The 18,110-nt window shown below is 45.5% G+C and overlaps 1 pseudogene; it reads left to right on the top strand.

Annotated features, from left to right (window-relative positions):
- Window positions 1–243: 243 nt before the first annotated feature.
- The window catches only part of LOC121330138, a 78,551-nt pseudogene continuing 60,684 nt past the window's right edge, over window positions 244–18,110 (top strand).

Genomic DNA, 18,110 nt, shown 5'->3' with positions numbered 1-18,110 from the left:
GGCGCTTCGACACGTGCTCGACGCTCGGTGCCTCGACGCTATGCTCTCGGTGCTTTGATGCTCGACACTTCGACGCCACATGCTCGATGCTCGGCACCTCGACGATACACGCTCGCTGCTTTGACGCCACACGCTCGATGCCTTGACGCTATACGCTCGACGCATCAGCGCTCTGCCGCTTGCTGTTCGACGTTCTCGACGCTTGCCGTTTGGTCAATGTTTACGGAGCCGTGCTCGCACAAGATGTCGGGCTTTCACCAGTGCACGTCCTGCCAGGCTAAGCTGCCTGCCAGTGACCCTCACAAGGAGTGCGTGGCATGTCTCGGGCCAGAGCACACCGCATCCGCACTGGTGGATAGGGCTTTTTGCAGTCCCTGTGCTGTCTTTCAGACACGCACCCTTCAACAAAGGGCCAAGAAGTCAGTGGATGGGCACTCCCCTTCACGGGGATATTCCCACACTGTCTCAGCCCCGCCATCGTTCACTGCGACGCCGCCAGGGAGACTGCCACTCTCCACGAGCCCAGCCTCTCAGATCACAGCTGGTCAGAGGTCCCCCACCAGACGCGCTCGAGCTAGCAGCCCCTCCCCTTCTAAGGCACGCCCCCGTCGGGAGTCTAGGTCGCGCTCCAGGTCGCCTCATCGTAGGGGATGCTCTCGTTCCCCTCGTCGAGACAGGCGGCGCTCGGACAAGTCTGAGGTGGCGGAATTAACCTCCAAGATGACTCAGTTCATGGAGGTCATGATGGGACAGCAGTCCTTGCTTATGTCTCTGGCTACTGCAGTGCCTCGAGCCCCAGAGCAGCCCACTGGACCCGTCTCCAGCCAACCAGTGGCCCCTCCACAACCTCTATCGGATGTTTCCCTTCCGATACAGCTGCAGCAGGACTGGGATATAGATGCCATCTCCAGAGATGCTTCTGACATCCTGGAAGGGGACAGTGTAGAGGCTGAGGTAGCCTCCCACCACTCGGACCAGGATGCTCAGTCCGAGCCTATGGACACTGATGACCCTATGTGGTCTGTGGTTGACAGAGCAACCCGCCACTTGGGTATTGATTGGCCCCAGACAGAGCTTTCAAGGCGATCTCTGTTTGAGTCACCTTCGGCCCAGTCCTGTCAGTGCAGGATGCTCCCAGCATTCCCGGACTTTGTGAAAGAGGTGCAGTCTACTTGGGGGAGCTCCGGCCTCTGCTCCTGCGACGTCTCGCAAGGCTTCGGCCTTTACTATGCAGGGAGCCAGCGAGGCTGGCCTAGCGTCCTTTCCACTGGTGGACGCTGCGTTCGCCGTGTTGGTAAAAATGCCGACAATGTCTGGACTTAAACGAAGCAGTCTTCCCAGCGACAGCGAGTGGAAGAGACAACGAGTGGGAGAAGTATAGGTGTGGAAAAGTACAGAGCAATTTAGAAGCAGTAAGGAGAAATTGCATCTTTAATTGCTTTAATCAGAAAACACAGGACATTGGGGAAACACAGCAGCAGCTCAAAGTCAAACAGCCGCATGTGTTTTTCTGATAACAAACAAGCTGAAACTCGGAGCAGCTGATTCAAATTCAGCGCCGTTCTGAGACATGGGCGAGGGGAGGAGCCAACAGCACAGCAGAACAACGCAGTTAAACGAGGCAGTCTTCCCAGCGACAGTGAGTGGAAGCGACAGCGAGTGGGAGAAGTACAGGCGTGGAAAAGTACAGAGCAGTTTAGAAGCAGTAAGGAGAAATTGCATCTTTAATTGCTTTAATCAGAAAACACAGGACATTGGGGAAACACAGCAGCAGCTCAAAGTCAAACAGCCACGTGTGTTTTTCTGGTAACAAACAAGCTGAAACTCGGAGCAGCTGATTCAAATTCAGCGCCGTTCTGAGACACGGGCGAGGGGAGGAGCCAACAGCACAGCAGAACAACACAGTTAAACGAGGCAGTCTTCCCAGCGACAGCGAGTGGGAGAAGTACAGGCGTGGAAAAGTACAGAGCAGTTTAGAAGCAGTTTGAAAGCAGGTTGACAGCTGCAGAAGAAACTAAACTTCAAAAAAAAAAAAAACCCTCAACATGGTCTTCAAGCCAGTAATCTGTGACACCTGCTTGATGTGGGAAATCCGAGAAAACCCAGCGGAGCTAAACCAAGTGTGCGTAAAGTGCCGCGCGATCCAGGATTTGCATAAACTAGTAAGCTTGCTAGAAATGGAGCTGGAAAAAGTGAGACAGCAACAGGATCTTGAAGAACTGGCACACCCACAATTCATGGAAGTCTGCATCACCCCTAACAGACTGAAAGCCACCAGGGAGATAGAAGGTCAGAACAGCTGGGTTCAGGTAGGCAGAAGCAGGGAAAAAAAGAAACTTCCTCAAACACAACCACCAGAAATCAAAACAACCAACAGATTTGAGTCACTTCAGAATTTTGATGAGCAGAACCAACAACAAGAGAACGAAAGGAACAACATCCAGGACCCTATTGACAGTGGTGACCAGACAGCAAAAAGAAGGGAGGTCATGATTGTTGGGGACTCCATATTGAGAAACACAGCAAGTTCAATTCGCAGTTTGGACCCCCTTACTACAACAGTGTGCTGCCTTCCGGGAGCCTCTGTCAAGCACATCACTGAGAACGTGGACAGGCTCCTAGAACGAACAGGAGACGACCCGGTAGTAGTCGTCCACATCGGTACAAACAACATTGGAAGTGACAGACCAAAATCCCTGCAAAACAAATTCAGAGAGCTAGGAAGGAAATTAAAAGAGAAAACCAAAACTGTGGTATTTTCTGGTATACTACCGGCACCTTGCAAAGGACCATATGGACAGCTGGAAATAATTAATCAAAACGCATGGCTGAAGACGTGGTGCACACGGGAAGGCTTCACCTATCTTGATCATTGGACCACATTCTACAACGAGGACTATCTGTATAGATGGGACGGACTGCACTTAAATAAAAAGGGAACCAGTCTACTTGGAGAAAAAATCCTCGAGCAGGTTCAGAAGCATTTAAACTAGAAAGGTTGCAAAGGGGAGAATAATGGAGACAAGGGGACGGAGAGAAGAAGAGAAAAGAAAAAAAGGGGGGAGAAATCAACAAAAAAACAGAAGGGAGACTGCATCAAAACAAGAACAACAACTCAGGTAAGACAACCATTAAATGTATTTATCTAAATGCTAGAAGTATCAGAAACAAAATTCTAGAACTTGAAGCTACTGCACTAACAAGTAACTATGATGTGATAGGTGTTACAGAAACTTGGTTGTCTGAGAGTGATGGGGACGAATATAATATTTGTGGGTATACACTGTATAGGAAAGACAGGCAGGACAGAAGAGGAGGAGGGGTAGCGCTATACATAAGAAACAGTCTTGAAGCCCAGGTGTTAAACCTGGACAAAGAAAATAAACCCGAATCAATATGGGTCAGAATAATGGACAAAAATTCAAAGGGCATAATAATAGAAGCATGTTATAGACTGCCAGATTCAGATGGTGAGCAAAATAATCTGTTATACAATGACATTAGAAATGCGTGTAGCAAAGGAGAAGCCATACTAATGGGGGATTTCAACTTCCCCCATATAAAATGGGAAAACCTGGTGGGTAGCACGAAGGATGAAATTGAAATGGTGGAAATGACAAATGACTGCTTCCTGACACAATTTGTCAAGGCACCCACTAGAGGGGAGGCATGCCTTGATTTATTCTTTTCAAATAACGAAGACAGAATAACTAAAACAGAGGTCAGAGAACCACTGGCAAACTCAGACCACAACATGGTCTCATTTGAAGTGTTTTTTAAAACCCCAAAAGTAAAGACTAAAGCTAAGGTTTACAATTTTAGAAAAGCAAACTATGAAGGTATGAAACAGAGACTAACAAAAGTAGATTGGAGTAAAATAGACAAAACACCCACAGAGAAGGATGGTTGTTCTTCAAAAATGTAGTACTAGAGGCACAAAACAATTATCCCTAAAGTAGACAAATCTAAATGTAAAACTAAATTGCCAAAATGGTTTAATAGACCAATTAAAAAAAAATATTCAGCGAAAAAAGGCACTTTACAGAGCATTAAAAAAGGACCAAAAAGAAAGTATGCAGAAAGAGTACACGGAACTGCAAACGCAAGTCAAAAAGGAAGTTAGAAAGGCCAAGAGAGAAATAGAATTGAACATTGCTAAGGGAGCTACAACCAATTCCAAAATGTTTTTCCAATATTACAACAGCAAGCGAACATTCAAAGAGGAGATTAAATGTTTAGCAAAATCGTAGATGAAGAAAAAAAAAATAGCAAATATATTAAATGATTACTTTTCACAAGTTTTTACAAAGGAAGATACTGACAACATGCCCCATATGTCATCCAGTTTCTATCCAGTTTTAAGTAACTTTAGCATAACTCAGGCAGAAGTGTTAAAGGGATTAGGAGCTCTTAAAATAAACAAATCCCCTGGGCCGGATGAGATCCTCCCAGTAGTACTCAAAGAAATGAAAGAAGTAATTTACAAACCGCTAACCAAGATCATGCAGCAGTCTCTTGACACAGGGGTGGTACCGACAGACTGGAAAATTGCAAACGTAATACCGATCCACAAAAAGGGAAACAAAACTGAACCAGGTAACTACAGACCAGTAAGCCTGACTTCTATTATATGCAAACTTATGGAAACTATAATAAGATCCAAAATGGAAAATTACCTATATGGTAACAGGGTCCTGGGAGACAGTCAACATGGTTTTAGGAAAGGGAGATCGTGTCTAACTAACTTGCTTGATTTTTTTGAGGATGCAACATCGATAATGGATAATTGCAAAGCATATGACATGGTTTATTTAGATTTCCAGAAAGCTTTTGACAAAGTCCTGCACAAAAGATTAATTCTCAAACTGAACGCAGTTGGGATTCAAGGGCACGCATGTACATGGATTAGGGAGTGGTTAACATGTAGAAAACAGAAAGTACTGATGTGATGAGTCAAAGGGGTTTCGGTCTGTGATTCAGCCTCCCGACAGTAGGTGGCATCAAACCAACTCGGGACTTCCCTTACCAAGATCTCGTGACCATGGCAAAAGTCATCTTTTGAGGGGCGGCACCTTGGTGAGGGGCGGAAGTACGAGTATGTAAATTCCAGCCACTGGAGTCAAGTGAAGGATAAGGACACGTGTCAGTTGGGGATTGGTGTTCCACTGACTACAGAGGCGGGACATTACATACTAAAGGGAACGTACTACTGTGTTCGGGGTTGGTCCGAAAGAAAAAGTAGGAGGAGTAACGGGTGAAGGGAGAGACTGGTTTTGTGCAGCGGGTTTTTTTTGAAATACTAACATTTCTTTTGTCTTTTTTTTGTTTATGGTCACGACGAAGACAAATTAAAGACGTGTCATCAGTTTGTTTTGGATTTCACCCCTGCACTCCTTCCCTCACACCATTTTGTTTTTTTTTTTGTTATTTAATCCTTTTTGTGGTGTATAGAAAATAAAAATAAATTATTTTATTTCTGTACACATAAATTACTGTCTGGACATTCCATTTAATACACTCTCGCCTCACACGTGGTGTCAGAAGTGAAAATGGATCCAGCTACAGTTTTGACAATGTTTAGGGAGCAGGAGGAGAAGCGAGAGGAGAGAGAGACACGGCACCTGGAACAGCTCGCCCAGTTCTTGGGACAGCTGGTAGAAAAACTATCAATATCAACATCAGAGAGAGCGGTTGCCCGGATGTTTGCAGCTCAGCCTAATCTTCAGAAGATGACCTCGGAAGATGATCCCGAGGCTTTCTTGATTACTTTTGAGAGAGTGGCAGAGGCTGCAGAGTGGCCTAGGGAACACTGGGCCATGAAATTGGCACCCTGCCTGACAGGGGAAGCTCAGGCAGCGTATCGAGCCCTGACGGCCACGAATGCAGGGGACTATGTTAAAGTTAAAGAAGCCATTCTCTCACGCCTCGGGATCACGGAGGAAACATACCGGCGCCGTTTTCGGGAATACCAGCTGTCCAAGGGGATGCGGCCCCGGGTTGCGGGACAATATCTTTTAGATCAGTGCACCCGGTGGCTGCGGCCAGAAGAACATACACCCCAAGAACTGGTGCAGAAAATAGTTATAGAACAGTTTGCGTCTATACTACCGCCAGGGAATCGAGAGTGGATTAAGAGGAATAGACCTACCACTCTCGAGGATGCCCTCCTCCTGGCGGAGGCCTACGAAGACGCAAACGAAGGTGCCGGGTCAGACCCCACTCCTGCCCCTAAACTAACTCGGACCAACCAACCAATGAAGCCCAGAGGGGGTAACCGGACCTTCAGACCATGGAGGTCAAGGTTAGCCCCATCCTGGGCGAGAGAGAATCCCCCTAACCTGCCGGTCGCGGACTCGCAGGACAGATTAACTCCGTTGATGCCTCCTAACCAAGTGTGCTACCAATGTAATGAGCCTGGACACATTGCCAGGAATTGTCCAGTAATAAAGGTGGACCTGGCGACAAGATCCTGGTCAGCAGTAACAGGTAGGAACACTGGGGAATGTCGGGAGGGCCCTTATCAGTTAAGAGTACAGGTCGGGGGAAAGAGTACTTACGCATTTGCGGACTCTGGGTGTGCACAAACATTGATTCGGCAAGCTCTCTTGGATGGGGTAGCCTGGGAGCCACAGGGTAAAGTGGCTATCTCCTGTATTCATGGAGAAACTCGGGTTTATCCCACCACTAAAGTTAGACTTATTGTAGGTGATTATTCAGCTTGCGTTAAAGTGGCTGTAGCGCAATGTTTACCATACCCTGTTCTCCTGGGAAGAGACTGGCCGTTTTTTGATCGTATTTTAGGTCGGGAAATGGTCTTAGTTTCTACCAGGGGACAATTAAAGCAACAGGAGAAAACAATTGGCGAGATTTTTCCGTTGCAATCCGACCTGTTTAACCCTAAAATCCGCCCAAGAAAAACAAAAAGAGAGCGTCGGGTGGAAAAATATGAGGGAACTCTGAGACGACAAGGGGAGGGGTCTGACACAAAAGTAAACCAATCGCTGAAACGGCAAGGAAAGGGAGTAGGTATTCAGTGTAACCGGGGCTGCGAGGTTACTGAGGTGGAAGGTCATGTAATAAAAGACACTCCTCTCTGTGTACCTAACCATTGGGACCGAGATATTGACTTGGGATATGAACAACAAAATGATCCCACGTTACAGTATGCTTGGAAACGGGTTAGATATATCGAGGGGAAGGATATGCAGGAAGGACAACCGGTGGTATTTCCGCATTTTTCTGTATCTGGGCACTTATTATATAGAATAACCCGGGCTCCCGGGACGGGACAGCTCGTAAAACAGTTATTGGTTCCTAGGCCTTTTCAGTCAGAAATCATGAGATTGGCGCATGACATTCCATTTTCAGGTCATTTGGGAACTGAAAAGACTCAGGAACGAATTCTGGCCCGGTTTTTTTGGCCTGGGGTTTATGGTCTTGTGCGGAAGTATGTATCGGAGTGTCCTGAATGTCAATTAGCTGCCCCTAAGTCAGTTCGCCCCGCACCTCTGGTTCCACTTCCAATTATTGGGGTTCCGTTTGAAAGGATTGGTGTAGATTTAGTAGGCCCTCTGGAGGGAACAGAGTCAGGATATCGGTATATTTTAGTAGTAGTGGACTACGCAACGAGATATCCAGAAGCTGTTCCCTTACGCTCTATGAATGCAATAGCTGTAGCGAATGAATTGGTAAAAATATTCTCTAGGGTGGGAATCCCGAAAGAAATTCTCACTGATCAGGGCACTAATTTTATGTCAGACTGTATTCAGCAACTATATAAATTATTGAAAATCCGTTCAATTAGAACCTCAGTTTTTCATCCACAAACGGATGGGCTTGTTGAACGATTTAATCAGACTTTGAAAAATATGTTGCGCCGCTTTGTAGATCAAGAAAAACGCAATTGGGCTAAACTGCTTCCCTACTTGCTCTTTGCAGTTCGCGAGGTACCACAATCCTCAACGGGGTTTTCCCCGTTTGAGCTCTTGTACGGTCGGCAGCCGCGGGGTATCTTGGATCTCATAAGAGAAGGCTGGGAAGAACAGTCAAAGGAGTCTAAAAATGTAGTAAAATACGTGTTGCAGTTACGCGATCGCTTAGAATTAGTCGGTCGATTGGCACATGACAATCTCAAAGCGGCACAGCAGAAGCAGCAACAAAGCTACAATAAAAATGCAAGAATTCGGAACTTTCGACCTGGAGATAAAGTGTTGTTATTGTTGCCCTCATCGGAATCTAAGTTGTTTGCTAAATGGCAGGGTCCCTTTCAGGTTATTCGAGCAATTGGTAAAGTCAATTATGAGATCCGACAGCCTGGGCGTCGGAAAGAAAGTCAAATTTATCATGTTAATCTCCTGAAACCGTGGAAAGAACGGGAAGTCCATTTTATATCTCCTGTACAGGAGGGAGAGGATTTTGGACCCTCAATTGAGTCAGAGTCAGCAATTGAGGTCCCGATGGGGGAACAATTAACTCCTGATCAGCGTGAAGAGGTAAGCAATCTAATTAAAATGTTCAGTGATGTGTTTTCTAACGTGCCTGGAAGAACGCATTTGATCGAACATGCTATTATCACTCCGCCAGGTCTAAGAGTTAGACAGAGACCGTATCGCATTCCAGAGAGTCGGAGAGATTCTGTTCGAAGGGAGGTGGAGTGTATGTTGAAACTTGGGGTAATTGAACCTTCCCGAAGTGAGTGGTGTAGCCCAATAGTACCAATAGACAAGCCAGATGGGTCACTACGATTATGTATCGATTTTAGGAGGGTGAATGCTATCTCCAAGTTTGATGCATATCCCATGCCTCGAGTAGATGAACTCTTAGACAAACTGGGGCAAGCTCGGTTTATTTCAACTCTGGATCTGACGAAAGGATATTGGCAAATTCCATTAACGAAAGCCTCTCGTGAGAAAACGGCATTTTCAACCCCAGAGGGTCTTTTTCAATTTTGTACTATGCCGTTCGGACTTCATGGAGCGCCTGCTACTTTTCAGAGACTAATGGACAGGGTTTTACAACCTCATCGAGAGTATGCAGCTGCGTATATCGATGATGTAGTCATTTATAGTTCTTCCTGGAGAGAACATTTGACTAGATTAGAAGCCGTCTTACAGTCTCTGAGGAGGGCGGGGCTCACAGCGAACATGGCAAAGTGCGCTATTGGAAAAGAAGAAACTAAATATTTAGGTTTCATAATGGGTAAGGGTAGAGTGAAACCGTTGGTTTCAAAAGTCCAGGCTTTGTTGGATTCACCGGTACCTACCACGAAAACCCAGGTGAGATCACTGTTAGGGTTGGCTGGTTATTACCGCCGCTTTATTCCACACTTTTCCACTATAGCCGCCCCTCTCACTGATCTCACTAAAAAGAACGCTCCAAATAAAATTAAGTGGAGTGCAGAGTGTCAGACAGCCTTTGAATCTATTAAAACTAATTTGAGTCAGGCCCCAGCATTAATAAGCCCGGATTTCAGCCGAGAGTTCGTCCTGCAGACAGATGCATCGCAGACTGGTCTGGGGGCGGTTCTGTCCCAGGAGAGAGATGGTATAGAACACCCGATACTATACATCAGTCGGAAGTTACTGCCCAGAGAACAGAGGTATTCGGTAGTGGAGAAAGAATGCCTGGCAGTGAAATGGGCAGTGGAATCTTTAAAATACTATCTTCTGGGACGACCCTTTGTACTCATCACAGATCACGCTTCTTTAAAGTGGTTAGACACGATGAAGGATTCAAACGCTAGGATTACGCGGTGGTACCTGGCGCTCCAACCCTTCGCCTTTCAAATAAGGTATCGTGCGGGTAAGTTACATCAAAATGCTGATTTTTTTTCCCGGGAGGGAGGTAAAAGGGAAGGGTTAGAGGTTTCCGAGTGTTCCTTCGGCTCCACTCTGAGGGGTGGGATATGTGATGAGTCAAAGGGGTTTCGGTCTGTGATTCAGCCTCCCGACAGTAGATGGCATCAAACCAACTCGGGACTTCCCTTACCAAGATCTCGTGACCATGGCAAAAGTCATCTTTTTGAGGGGCGGCACCTTGGTGAGGGGCGGAAGTACGAGTATGTAAATTCCAGCCACTGGAGTCAAGTGAAGGAAAAGGACACGTGTCAGTTGGGGATTGGTGTTCCACTGACTACAGAGGCGGGACATTACATACTAAAGGGAACGTACTACTGTGTTCGGGGTTGGTCCGAAAGTAAAAGTAGGAGGAGTAACGGGTGAAGGGAGAGACTGGTTTTGTGCAGCGGGTTTTTTTTGAAATACTAACATTTCTTTTGTCTTTTTTTTGTTTATGGTCGCCACGAAGACAAATTAAAGACGAGTCATCACGGTTTGTTTTGGATTTCACCCCTGCACTCCTTCCCTCACACCATTTTGTTTTTTTGTTTGTTATTTAATCCTTTTTGTGGTGTATAGAAAATAAAAATAAATTATTTTATTTCTGTACACATAAATTACTGTCTGGACATTCCATTTAATACACTCTCGCCTCACAACTGATTAGAGGAAAAACCTCAGAATGGAGTGTGGTAACCAGTGGTGTACCACAGGGATCAGTATTAGGTCCTCTGCTATTCCTAATCTACATTAATGATTTAGATTCTGGTATAGTAAGCAAACTTGTTAAATTTGCAGACGACACAAAAGTAGGAGGAGTGGCAAACACTGTTGCAGCAGCAAAGGTCATTCAAAATGATCTAGACAAGATTCAGAACTGGGCAGACACATGGCAAATGACATTTAATAGAGAAAAGTGTAAGGTACTGCACGCAGGAAATAAAAATGTACATTATAAATATCTTATGGGAGATACTGAAATTGGAGAAGGAATCTATGAAAAAGACCTAGGAGTTTTTGTTGACTCAAAAATGTCTTCATCTAGACAATGTGGGGAAGCTATAAAAAAGGCTAACAAGATGCTCGGATACATTGTGAAAAGTGTTGAATTTAAATCAAGGGAAGTAATGTTAAAACTGTACAATGCACTAATAAGACCTCATCTTGAATATTGTGTGCAGTTCTGGTCACCTCGCTATAAAAAAGATATTGCTGCTCTAGAAAGAGTGCAAAGAAGAGCAACCAGAATTATTCCGGGCTTAAAAGGCATGTCATATGCAGACAGGCTAAAAGAATTGAATCTGTTCAGTTTTGAACAAAGAAGACTACGTGGCGACCTAATTCAAGCATTCAAAATTCTATAAGGTATTGACAGTGTCGACCCAAGGGACTTTTTCAGCCTGAAAAAAGAAACAAGGACCAGGGGTCACAAATGGAGATTAGACAAAGGGGCATTCAGAACAGAAAATAGGAGGCACTTTTTTTCACAGAGAATTGTGAGGGTCTGGAATCAACTCCCCAGTAATGTTGTTGAAGCTGACACCCTGGGATCCTTCAAGAAGCTGCTTGATGAGATTCTGGGATCAATAAGCTACTAACAACCAAACGAGCAAGATGGGCCGAATGGCCTCCTCTCGTTTGTAAACTTTCTTATGTTCTTATGTTCTTAATAAGGACCCACCGTGTCCTAATAAACAGTGCAGGACCTCAGAGATACACCTAAAGAAAGGGTATTCTGCGGCCACGGAGGCAGTCAGATTGTCTAACGTAGCCAGTCTACTGACAGTCTACCAGGCGGCACTAATTGGAGACCTTCCTGTGTGCCCTTCTGCGGCCCTCAGAAGCAATCTAGGCACGGTCAGCCAGCTGCTGGTAAGGTTAGCCCAGATCAATGCACGGGCTCAGGGCAGAAGCATTGCTTCAATGGTGGTGGCCAGAAGACAGCTCTGGCTCTCGCAGGAGAGAGTGCAGGAGCCTGAAAAGGCCCCCTTGCTGGACACTCCAATCACTCCCGGACACACGTTTGGTCCGGCAGTAAAGGAGATGTTACAATGCTCCGTCAAGGCACGAGAGACGTCGCAGCAAATGGCCAAGATGTGGCCAATCAAAGAGTTCCAGTTGAAGCTGCCCCAGGGACAGCCCTGGCGCAAGGCACTGCCACAGCAGCAGGCGCAACCACGGGGTGGTAAGAACTTCCCCGCAGGTCTGTCAGTGCGGCTTGGGGTTAGAAAACCGCGGCACATAGAATGGCGCCCTAGAGGAGGTGGCAGGTCACATCCTCGTGGCTCCGGCCAGGCCCCTCGTGAGCGTGAGCAGCCAAAGCAGCCCTGAGACACCCAGGCAGCTATTAGCCCACCCCTACACTATTCCACAGCTCCAGTTCTGGCAACAGTGCACCAATGACATCTGGGTGCACAAGACCATTTCCACTGGGTACACCCTTCAGTTCCGGTTAAAGCCTCCCCCCTTCAGGGGGGTGGTCGTAACTGCAGTGAAGGACTCGGTTCAGTCCTCAGCTCTGAATGTGGAGATACAGGCACTGCTCAGGAAGCGTGCCATTCAACAAGTAGACCTTGCTCTGATCGACCAGGGGTTCTATTCCAAATACTTCCTAGTGCCCAAAAATGATGGCGGGTTCCTCCCTATTTTAGATCTGCGAGTACTGAACAGATATCTGTGGCAGTTATCGTTCAGGATGCTTACGCACAGGCACATCATCCAGTCAGTCCGACATGGCGACTGGTTTATCACTGTGGACCTGACAGATGCGTACTTTCACATTCCCATCTGCCCGGGTCACAGGAAGTATCTGCGTTTCGCATTCCAGAGCGGGGTGTACAAGTTTCGTGTCCTCCCATTCGGTCTGTCTCTAGCTCCTTGAACCTTTTCAAAATGTATGGACGCCATTTTAGCCCCTTTGCCGGCTCAAGGTGTCCGACTGCTGAACTATCTGAACGACTGGCTTGTCTGCGCGCAGTCAAAGGAGCAGCTGACACAGCACACAGTGATGGTTATGAACCATCTTCAGTGGCTGGGTCTGAAGGTCAATTCAGAGAAGGGCCGCCTCGTGCCAAGCCAACAGACCGAGTTCGTGGGGTTGCATCTGGACTCAGTGTCCATGGAAGCGACCCTGTCGACACAAAGAGTTGCCTCACTGGAACGGTGTCTCTCCCTGTTCAGGTTGAGAGAAACAATCAGCATGGAGCTGTGTCAGCGCATGCTGGGGCTGATGGCTGCCGCCTCACAAGCCATTCCCTTGGGTTTATTACACCAGAGACCTCTACAGGCCTGGTTCAATGCCTTCGCGTTACATCCGCGGAGAGACAAGCACCGCAGGTTGATGGTATCCCGAACCTGCTGGGAAGCACTACGCTGGTGGAAAGTTCTGGCAAACATCTGCCAGGGCGTTCGCCTGGGTCCCATCTTCCGGAGGGAAGTAGTTATGACCGACACTTCCAACCAAGTTTGGGGAGCAGTTTGGAACGGCTCAGGGACCCGCGGAGTGTGGTCAGGACGCTGGAGGTCAGCCCACATCAGCGCTCTGGAACTCAGAGCAGTGGAACTCGCCCTTCGGCACTTCTTGCCAGTGCTTCTAGACAAGCACGTGTTGGTGAGGTCGGACAACACCACGGCTGTTGCTATGGGCGCAGCCGCGCTTGACCTCTCTGCGTGCGGTTCACCTTCAGGGCAGAGTCAATTACGCAGCGGACCTCCTGTCCAGAGGAGGCCCTCTTGCAGGGGAATGGCGTCTCCACCCTCAGGTGGTAGAGTGCATCTGGGAATGATTCAGTAGAACACAGGTAGATCTCTTCACTTTGCGAGAGACCACGCACTGCCCCCTATGGTTCTCGGTGAGGGATCCCGACAGCCCCCTAGGAGTCGACGCACTGGCTTACGATTGGCCGCCTGTCCTCCTATATGCATTTCCACCGATTCCGATGCTTCCAGCCCTCTTAGAGAAGGTCAGGGTAGAGCAAACGGCTGTGATTCTGATCGCTCCTCAGTATGATTCCCGAGCGTGGTGCAGTTACTACATGGTCAACCGCAGGAGCTTCCCCTGCGAGCAGACCTATTGTCTCAGGTCGAAGGACCCCGAACCCCAAGCTAATGCAGCTATGGGCTTGGCCCCTGAACGGGAGCACCTGTCAGCCATAGGGCTTTCGACGGCGGTGATCTTGACCATTCAGAGCGCTAGAGTGCCCTCTACCAGGTCGCAGTACATGTGCAAATGGCAGTTGTTCTAAGATTGGTGTCTGGAGGGGGGCCATGACCCAATATCTTGCCCTATGGCAGTAATATTACAGTTTCTGCCGAAACTGTTAGATGAAGGGAAATCTCCCTCTACACTCAAAGTGTATTTAGTCGCCATATCAGCCTGCCATGTACACATTGACGGATTATCACCGGGTTGCCATTTTTTGGCATCTCAGTTCCTTGCGCCCAAATCCAGCCTTTTTGCCAAAGGTTATATCTCCGTTCCATATGAACCAGCCAGTCGAGTTGATGGCATTCCATCCTCCTCCCTTTTCCTCTCCAGAGGAACAACGGTTACACATGCTCTGCCCTGTGCAGGCATTGAGGTGTTATATTGACCGTACTAAGACCGTAAGGCAAACAGAACAACTGTTCATATGCCATGCTTCTAAGACCTTGGGTCAGCTGTTGTCAAAACAAAACTGGATAGTGGATGCTATTAAATTAGCCTATGAGTCTGCAGGCCTTCCACCGCCAGGACAGTTGAAGGCGCATTCCAACAGGGGTATGGCAATGTCCTGGGCCCTCTTCAGAGGGGTGCCAGTGTCTGATATTTGCGCGGCAGCCAGTTGGGCTACACCGCATACCTTTATGAGGTTTTACAGGTTAAACGTGCTGGATTCCTCTGCTCCATTATTTGGAGCATCTGTACTACACTCTGTGGCACCTCAGGACGCCGTTGTAGTGTCTAATACCCCACCTTAGGACAGGTGTCATTGCGAGCATAGACGCTGAGGCGCAGCTTCACATATGCCTAGATGTATTGCCTACGCAATTGCGTTATGACGTAAATCTGTCCTACTGCCGAGAATCCTCCCTCGCGACAGCTTGGTTACACTGTTCACATATGTTGATGGTTATTTTCGAATTGAAAGGGAACAATAGGTTTCGAATGCAACCCCAGTTCCCTGAAAGAGAAAATAACTATCAACCCGCGAGGTCGCTCCGGAAGCCTTTTCGGCCCGAAGAGCAAAAGAGGAAGAGAGTCTCTGTGCGCTGCGTATAGTAAGCTCCCAGGGGGGCGGGCTTACACGGCAGCTCACGCAGAGGCCTATCGGCAGTTTTGCTATAAAGCTCAGCCAATCCTACTGCCTGACGGCAATGTCCCATACATTTATCGTTATTTTCTCTTTCAGGGAACCGGGGTTGCATCCATAACCTATCGTTATGCTCTGTAGTGGGGGTTGGCATGGATATCATATTGTTTGCATTGTATAATAATTATAAGAATACTTAATAATAATAATAATAATAATAATAATAAATAGTAATAATAATAATAATAATAATACATTTATAATAAATAATACTTTTAAGAATATTTAGAAAATCAGAAAGAGAACCTTTAGAATACATTCGGTTTGTAGATTATATTTTTGGGGTTTGGACACATGGAAAAGAATCTCTTTTCCAGTTTCATAAAATGGCAAATGAAATACACGGTAATATTAAGGTGGACCTTCGATGGACAAGAAAATAAATATTATTTTTAGATAACGTAGTAAAACTTGAAGAAGGTTCAAGTGAGACTGACCTCTTCTGTAAACCTACTGACATGCACCAGTATTTACACATGCAATTTTTTCCTCTGCAAATTCAATACACTCTAAAAGGGCAATCCCAAAGGGTCTAGGAATAAGAATACAAAGAATATGCTCTAAAGAAAGTGACTATGTAAAACAAAGAAATTTATTAAAAATAAATCTTAAAAAAGAGGATACAAAGAAAGAATTATAGAGTCAGAGTTAAGAAAAGTTAAGAAAACTAAAAAGAGATGATCTACTCGATTATAAAAATAGAGATAAAAAGGTCAAAAGAGTCCCATTAGTACTGACCTACTCTAAACTTTTGCCCAATATTTCTAAAATAGTTTGAAAACACTTGCGGATTCTACATAATTCAGAAAAATTGAAGAGTATTTCTTAAAGCCCCAGTTGTAACATTCAAAAGAAAAGCTAATTTAGGTGATATTTTAGTTCACAGTAAACATAAAATAATAATTGACAAAATAGGGTCTACAAATACTTGCACTAGTACATGTAAAGTTTGTAAATACATGGACAAAAGTACAAATATAATTAAACTTAAGAACACCACATATCTACTAATACTACTATCTACTACTAATATCTACTGTAAAAATAGCAATGTTGTTTATGGAATAGCCTGTGAAAAATGTGATGAAATAAAATATGTTGGAGAGACTGGAACAACTTTATAAAAAAGAATTCAGAACCACCTTTCATTAATTAGAAATAAAAATAAATAAATGAACCAATAGTACAGCACTTCACCAGTCAAGGTCATGACATAAATGATGTGACGTTTGTAATAATAGTATTAGCTAAAATTAGACAATGCGATATATAGCAAAATAAAAGAAAGTACATGGATAAATAGACTGAAAACAATTATGCCAGCTTAACTCAACAGAAAATAATTAACTAAATAATTCCAATAAATATACAAAAGTTACAAATAAATTTTAAAAAATGAATTCAAAAGTTGTGCATGCTGCTGCGCTGAGGAGACCAAATCAAGAGCCAGCATTGCATGATAAGATAAGTTTATATAAAATAATGTTAATTAGAATTTGATGTCATGGTATATAGAACACCATTACATCATGTAAGAATAAATCATGGCTTTGAATATAAACAGTAATAAGTAGTTGTCATGCTGTCAAACACCTATAAATACCTCCAATGCTTTGATTCAAATACAGGCTCCCTTGAGAAAGATATATACAACATACCAAAACGTTAGGCAGCTGGCTCTTTGAGCTAATATATACACACACACACACACACACACACACACACACACGCACTCTCTCTCTCTCTCTCTCTCTCTCTCGGTCATTTTTCCAGTTTTTATTGAAATTTAAGCAAAAAAAAGTTTAGGTTACCAAAAACTGAAAAATAATGTACATTTCAGAGTTATACAAAAAGGCCTTTTTCTGGGAACAAGTAATGGGTTAACAACTTACAGCTGTTCTGCAGCAATGGAAGTAAATTAAGCCTTGATGCTAACAATTCCTACAGGTGTCCCAACTTTTGTTGATTACTTACAAACCCCCTGTCTGTATAAAAGCAGTGTTGGAAAAGACTGTGTTACTACACCCTCTTAAGCATTATGTGGACAGTATTGTACTGCAGGAAGTTGTATATTGCTATCATAATGGTGAGAAAAAGGCAATTAACAAAGGAAGACAGACAGACCATTACAACCCTTAAAAGTGTAGGTCTTTCCTTTAGAGAAATAGCCCAAGGTGTCAGTGAGTACAGTTTCCTACACCATCAAAAGGCACTTGGAAACTGGAGGAAACTCTGACAGGAAGAGGTCTGGCAGATCCAAAGCCACAACAGAATCAGAAGACAAGTTTCTGAGAGTCAATAGCTTGTGTGATAGGCGGCTCACAGGACAACAGCTTCAAGCACAGCTTAACACTGGTCGAAGTAAACAAGTCTCAGTTTCAACTGTGAAGAGAAGACTTCGAGCTGCAGGTTTGACAGGTGGAGTGGCAGTAAGAAAGCCATTGCTTAGATGGCAAAATAAGAAAAAGAGGCTTGCCTGGGTCATGAAGCACAGCCAATGGACTACCGAAGACTGGAAGAAGGTCTTCTGGACCGATGAATCAAAATTTGAAATCTTCGGTTCATCACAAGGGTTTTTGTACGCCGTCGAGCAGGCGAGAGGATGGTTCCTCGGTGTGTGACACCAACTGTCAAACATGGAGGAGAAAATGTGATGTTCTGGGGCTCTTTTGCTGGATCCAGAGTTGGCGACTTGCACAGAGTGAGTGGCACCCTGAACCAAAACGGCTACCGCAGCATTTTGCAGCACCATGCAATACCCTCTGGTATACGCCTAGGTGGTCAGGGGTTCATCCTACAGCAAGATAATGACCCAAAACATACCTCCAGGCTATGTCAGAACTACCTTATAAGAAAAGAACAAGACGGTAGGTTTCAATTCATGGAATGACCAGCACAGTCTCCAGACGTAAACTGGTTGGAA

The sequence above is a fragment of the Polyodon spathula genome, chromosome 17, assembly GCF_017654505.1.
Source record: "Polyodon spathula isolate WHYD16114869_AA chromosome 17, ASM1765450v1, whole genome shotgun sequence".
Lineage (NCBI taxonomy): Eukaryota > Metazoa > Chordata > Actinopteri > Acipenseriformes > Polyodontidae > Polyodon > Polyodon spathula.
This window is presented reverse-complemented; position numbering and strand designations above follow the sequence as displayed.